Here is a 6,848-nt window from a genome sequence, read left to right on the forward strand (position 1 = left end):
TAAGGTGTATATATAGCATAGGGGGGAGGGGGCATACTACATTAACGTCCTGGAATGCCCAGGAAAACATCCTGAAACACCCAGAAAATCGTCCTGAAAATGTCATAAACGACGTCACGAGGATTGCCCAAACCAAGTCCCAGGCTGTTGCAATGACAGTACGAATGATGTCCCGTAGTACGTCAGTCGGACTATTCGGGATATTTTATGGACGTCCTCAAGATGTGCGTTGGTTGTGTGGGCATGGTATTTAAGGGGTTAGGTGTGACGTGTTTAAAGGTTCATGTGAATTGTGGGTCAACAGCCCCGAGGGAAGAAAGGGTCCGTACGGGCTTCTATGGCCGGAGTGAATGGCCGCTTTGTTAGAGTGTGGAGGGGATTATGTGAACGTACTGATCTAGGCTTCAGACCGGTTACAGAAAAATGGGAGGTTCACGGACACGTGGACGAAACGGGACAACAGGCAAGAATTTGCAAGCATAGCGAAAGATAAGGAGGTCAGTGGTTACGTGGGGGAAAATTCCAGAACGAGCAAAGCTTTGTTTTTTTTTAATATTAGTAATACAAAGTTGTGGCAAGCAATAAAGAAAGCAGAAAGCAGTGGCCATGCAGAACATAACAGATGATAATGGAGATAGAAGGGAAAAGCATATTTTATTTGTGAAGTGTTTCTAGGGCATGCCTTGTGATTTGTTGATTCCGGACAGGTGAAGACCGTTGAACTTGTACGTCACGTCTGTCACGTGTGGTTCTAAACCCGGTTTCTAGAATATATAGTTTAATGTTGTCAAAATTGTGACCAGGAACGTTAAAGTGTCTGGCGACTGCTTTGGGGAGTTTGTTGGACGTGTCGGTTCCGTGTCCGGTAAGGCGGTTGTGCATTTGTTGGCCGGTTTCACCGATGTATTGCATAGAGCAGTCACCGCATTCAATGCAGTATATGACATTGGAGCTTGTGCATGTGAATGCGTGGTTAACGGGGTGGGTGTAATTGCTCGCAGTGCTTTTGATGGAGTTAGTGTGTTGAACGTGCTTGCATGTTTTGCAGCGCGGGAGGTTGCAGGGTCCTGTTCCCGTGTACAGGGTGCTCGTTTTGCTGATTTTGGCATTGACCAAGGAGTCTGCTAGGTTTTTTGCGCGTCGGTATGGGGGGGGGGGTCACCTGTATGGGATGGGTGAATATATTGCTAAGTCGGTCACTGCTTTCGAGGAGGGGCTCGTGCTTCTGTAGAATGGCTTTGATGTTTGGAAGTGCGTTCGAATATCTTGTGATGAAGCTTATTTGGCACGCGTCAGGATTTTTTCGGTTTTCCAGAACCGGTTTTCCAGAATTGGGTTAGGAGGGAGTCTGGAGAGTCCCTTTGGGCAAGTGTACTGCAGAGTTCGTCAAGCTTCTCAGCGTAATCTGTGTCGTTTGAACAAACTCTGCGTAGTCTTACACTCTGCCCATTAGGAATTCCAACTTTACAGTGACGCGGGTGGTGACTCTCGAAGTGAAGGTATTGTTGTCTGTCAGTTGGCTTTTTGTACAGGGTTGTGGTGAGGTTGCCATTGTATAGTGATATTGTGGTGTCGAGGAAGTTAATTAAGTGAGTTGACTGTTGTGATGTGAACTTTATGTTGCTATGCGCGGTGTTCAGTAAATCTACGAACTTTTGAAATTCATGTTCCCCGTGTTCCCATATTATCAGTATATCATTGATGTATCGAAGGTACACAGTGGGTTTTAATGAGAGGGCGCTGAGAACTTTGTTTTCTAAGAACCCCATGAAGATATTTGCGTATGTGGGTGCAACAGGTGTGCCCATACGTGTACCGTGTACTTGTAGGTAGTATTCGCCATTGAACTCGAAGTAGTTCAGTTTAAGGACCAAGTCCATTAGAGCGAGTATGGTTTCCGTGTCTTTTCTGATGTTTGTTGTAGAAAGGGTATTGCAGAGGGCTGTGATTCCGTCATTGTGTGGGATGTTAGTATACAGTGATGTCACATCCAGCGTGGCTACCCGGCGTCGGGAAATTGGTGCCCCCATCGCCCGGCAGCAGCCGCAGTAGCCCCCTCCTGCACTCACGGTTGGGACGCCGCAGGAGGGAGACCCCCACGTATAGCTGTGCGTGGCTTTCTCGTGTCTGGGGAAAGGGGGATCCTGGCAGTTGAGTGGACTGGGAGGTTGGTTTGGACCCTTCGGGGCCCCTCCGGGTAAACAACACACTGCTTTGGCCCCTGCTTCCCATAGACGGGTGGTCCTGGAAGGCCCGGCTAGGATTATTCAGCTAGTCGCCATCTCCCACGTTCATTACTTTCTTCTTTTCTATCCTCCCTTCTTATCTTTCCTTTTCACCTTCTTTGGCGGCGAGGGCCAACCTTGTGCAGTCTTTTCACTCTCTTGAAACCTGCACTAGGGTATAGTGCAGAGGTACGTGTTAGCGTGCGGGGCACGTTCCCTTGGTTGGGCTCGATGGTGGGCGACACACCTACTGTGCTGAATCTCAACACTCTTTATATGGATACATCAAAACAAAAAAAAACTGATCGGCTCCTCAAAAGGAGTCGCACCGAGAGACAGACACTGAGCATCACTGACCTATCGCCAGAACCCTGGTTCCCCAAGTTCTTGATTATTCAGCCAAGTGACGAAAACACCTCACTGGCAAAAGTATCACCCTTTCTCGTGGCAAAAGTTCTTGAACAGGTCATAGGCAAATCCTATCAAGCAAGAAAACTGAACTCTGGTTCCATCCAAGTAGAAGTACATACAAAGCAGCAAAGCATAGCACTTCAGTCACTGAAAGCGATAGGGGACAACACTGAACATCGTAAAGGGCGTGATTTCAGAGGATGAACTGCTTTCCTGTTCTGAATCTGAAATTGAAGAAGGTATGCAAGAACAAGGAGTTGTCACAGCAAAACGAATATTCATCCGCAGAGATGGCAAAGAGATCCCGACTAAACATATCATATTATCATTCAAACTTCACTCACTGCCCTCAAGTATCAAAGCCGGCTACCTCAATTGTAATGTAAGAGCATACGTCCCAAACCCAAGACGCTGCTTTAAGTGTCAGCGCTTTGGGCACAGTTCACAAGTCTGCCGTGGCCATCCTGTTTGCCCAAAGTGTGCAGGGAAGGACCATACACCAGAAAACTGTAACAACGAATTCCATTGTGCAAACTGTGAGGGAAACCATCCGGTGTACTCCAGGTCATGTCCCCGTTGGAAAGATGAGAAGCAGATAATTAAAATCAAGACAGAGCAGAACCTTACATATAAAGCTGCAAAAGCACAGCTTGACTTTGCAAAGAAAGGTAGTTTTTCCGACGTGGTGCGCAGGGGGGTGGCACCACCGAGGAGGTCTGTGGAGACTCAGACCTGTTTTCAGGTAACTGAGACTCCACTCCACACCCCCCAGCAGGATGTGGGAGACACGCAAGTGCCTCCCACGTTGCCAGTGGCTGATCGAGAGACTGGCCACAACAAAGGAGCCACGACCTCGTCCAAGGTCGATGGCGCACAGTCTGTTTGGGACGGGAACTTAAAGGTTCCTTCCCAATATCTCATAGTATGGACGTCGATGATGATGACTGCATGTCGCAGAAGTCGTCATCGAGTATATCCAGCTTGCCTGAAAAAGAAAAAAGAGAAAGAAGAGATAAAGGGAGAGGTAGAGGCTTTAAGCCTAACGCCCCTTCCAATGAGCAGCGAAAGCCGGTCCCCCAAAGGGTGCTGCCACCTTAAACATAAGTTATGCTTCAGGTAGTAACCCTTAATTTGTTGGTCCCTTTAGTTACCTGTATAATGGGCATCTCTATATTGCAATGGAACTGCCGTGGCGCTGCTCAAAACTAAGATGATATTTGTGCCCTACTGGATATGCATAGGCCATATATCTTCTGTCTGCAAGAAACCATGTTGAACACACACACAAAACTATTTAAACATCACACAGTCTACCGTAAGGACCGCATAGGTAGCACCGGAGGGGGTGTTGCAATTGTGGCTAACTCTGGTGTAATCATAAAAGAGATACCTCTAAATACATCTTTTGAAGCAGTGGCTGTTAGGGCACAACTGAAAAATCTGACAACTGTAGTCTCTCTTTACATACCTCCAAACAGCAATCCCACACTAGGCGATTTTCTTGACCTTATCAATCAGTTGCCAGAGCCATTCTTTATTCTGGGAGACCTAAATGCACACCACCCTCTCTGGGGCACTGAAAGGAGAGATGCACATGGCAAATTAATTGAGGAAGTATTAGACACTACGAACATCACCATCTTGAACAATGGTGACCCAACATATTATAACACTACACATAAAACATTTTCATACATTGACTTGTCTTTAGCTTCCTCAGGAATGTCGTTGGACTATACCTGGTCCGCAATTCAGAATCCGTATGGGAGTGACCACTTTCCTATTCTTATAGAAACACGATCGTTAGCACTAACGTTGGAGGTGCGTCCACCTCGATGGAAACTGGAACACGCAAATTGGGACACATACAGAGAACTGGCAACAATCGATCATGAACATCTGATGCACCTATCAGTAGATGATGAAAATGGAGCGATTACACACACCATAATAGATGCAGCATCAAAAGCGATCCCTCGGTCCAGTGGACGACTACGTAAAAATCCCAAACCATGGTGGAACGAAGAGTGCCGCAAAACACGTCAGGCGCAAAACAAAGCCTGGAACTCTTTCAAGCGTGCTCCAACAACAGAAAATCTGATTGCGTTTAAAAGGTCAAAAGCCAAGGCCCGTTACACTAGAAAACAAGCCAGGCGAAAATCATGGCAAGGGTTCGTTAGTGGCATAAACAGCCAAACACCAGCAAAAGCTGTTTGGGAAAAAATCAGAAAAATGGACGGAGAGCCATAGGGCTTTTAGAATTCCTCTTCTTTCTACGAGTAATCCAAATAGCACGTCCCTTAAGGATCAGGCAGATCTATTAGGTGAACACTTTTTCAAAGTGTCCAGTTCTACTAGGTACACAAGTAGATTCTTAAAGCACAAAGAAAAGGCTGAACGAAAGAGGCTTTCAAGCCCAAAGACAAAAGAAGAATATGACTGTGAGTTTACGATGTGGGAGCTTGAGGCGGTATTGTCGAGCTGCAAAGCAACAGCTGTAGGACCTGACAGTATTCATTATAAGATGATACAAAAGCTACCACCTCCTTCACTGCAGGCTCTGTTGTCATTCTTCAATAGGATTTGGGTGGAGGGCAAAATCCCTAAGGATTGGAAAGTAGCAACTGTGATTCCGATTCTCAAACCCGGCAAAGGCCCGAGCTTTGCAGAAAGTTATCGGCCCATTACTTTGACGAGCTGTCTTTGTAAAACATTCGAACGGCTGGCTAATAACCGATTGGTATATATTCTTGAAAGTAATGAAATGCTAGACCGCTTTCAGTGTGGGTTTCGTCGTGGCCGATCCACACTTGATCAGCTGGTTCGTCTGGAAACACAGATAAGGGAGGCTCACATTAAGAATCAGTATTGCTTATCTGTGTTTTTCGACCTAATGAAGGCTTATGATACCACATGGAGATATGGAATTTTACAAGACCTCATAAATTGCGGAATCGGAGGAAACATGTACCATTGCATTCAAGACTTTCTTTCTAACCGAACCTTCCGAGTCCGCCTCGGAAATACATTATCAGACCTGTTTGTACAGGAAAACGGAGTCCCTCAGGGCAGTGTCTTGAGCGTTACGCTTTTTGTCCTGAAAATCAATTCCGTTGTACGTGTCATCCCTCCCACAGTCCAGTACTCATTATATGTAGAAGACCTGCAAATAAGCTTTCGTTCGTGCAACCTTGCTATATGCGAACGCCAAATACAGGTAGCCGTTAATCGCCTTACCAAATGGGCCGATGAGAATGGCTTTAGATTTTCTTCTGAGAAATCTGCTTGCGTCTGTTTTCATCGCAAGCGTGGCCTGCCTCCACAACCGAACTTGCTCCTTAGTGGGGAAGCTATTCCACTGAAAACAGAGTATAAGTTCCTTGGTTTAACATTTGATTCCAAACTCACATTCAGGGTTCATATTCAGAAACTAAAGTTACGTACACGGAAGGCATCTAATATCCTTAAAGTTCTTTCACACAAAATATGGGGTGCAGACAGAACGTGTCTCCTACGTGTGTACAGATCACTGATACGTTCAAAGATAGACTACGGATGCATAGTCTATGGATCTGCCCGATCGTCCACACTGAAATCTCTTGCCCCTGTTCATCACTCAGCCTTAAGACTTGCAACTGGTGCATACCGTACGTCCCCAATAGAGTTTGTATGTCAACGCAGTTGAACCGTCTTTAATGTTTAGGAGGAAATTCTTAACATTGTCTTATATGGCAAAAACTTTCTCACTTCAAGACCACCCTTGTCAATGTATTTTGGAAAATGATCACGTGAATAGATTATTTGAAAACAAGCCAAGGTGCATTCCAAGTTTTCCAATTCGTGGAAAACAGTTTGCGCAAGAGTGTGGAGTTGAGCTTATAAAAGAACATATAATTCGTCCTCAAAATGTGATTGCGCCATGGAGGAAAAAAGAAATTCTATGCAATTTCAAGTTAGAAATGTACAATAAGAAATCTACCCCTTCCATTGTTATAAAACAGGAGTTCTTGAGAATAAAACACAGCTATAGGGACTTCGCTGCATTTTACACGGATGGCTCTAAATCATCAAACGGGGTAGCAGCTGCAGCCGTCAATGAAGTGGGTGATGTGCAGCACCTTAGCCTTAACCCAAGAGCAAGTGTCTATACGGCCGAGTTATATGGGGTCTTTTTAGCACTCGATAGAATATCGAGCGAAAACAAAAAGAAAA

General features: G+C 45.6%; 1 long non-coding RNA gene across 1 annotated transcript; it reads right to left on the minus strand.

The window, feature by feature from the left end:
• Window positions 1–3,557: 3,557 nt before the first annotated feature.
• Window positions 3,558–5,965, minus strand: LOC135365856 (uncharacterized). Its single transcript, XR_010413965.1, has 3 exons — window positions 5,874–5,965; window positions 3,788–4,204; window positions 3,558–3,621 (listed from the first exon to the last, which is right to left on the minus strand). It is a non-coding gene; the product is annotated as an uncharacterized LOC135365856 (long non-coding RNA).
• Window positions 5,966–6,848: the final 883 nt, after the last annotated feature.

This window comes from Ornithodoros turicata, chromosome 1, assembly GCF_037126465.1.
Source record: "Ornithodoros turicata isolate Travis chromosome 1, ASM3712646v1, whole genome shotgun sequence".
Classification (NCBI taxonomy): domain Eukaryota; kingdom Metazoa; phylum Arthropoda; class Arachnida; order Ixodida; family Argasidae; genus Ornithodoros; species Ornithodoros turicata.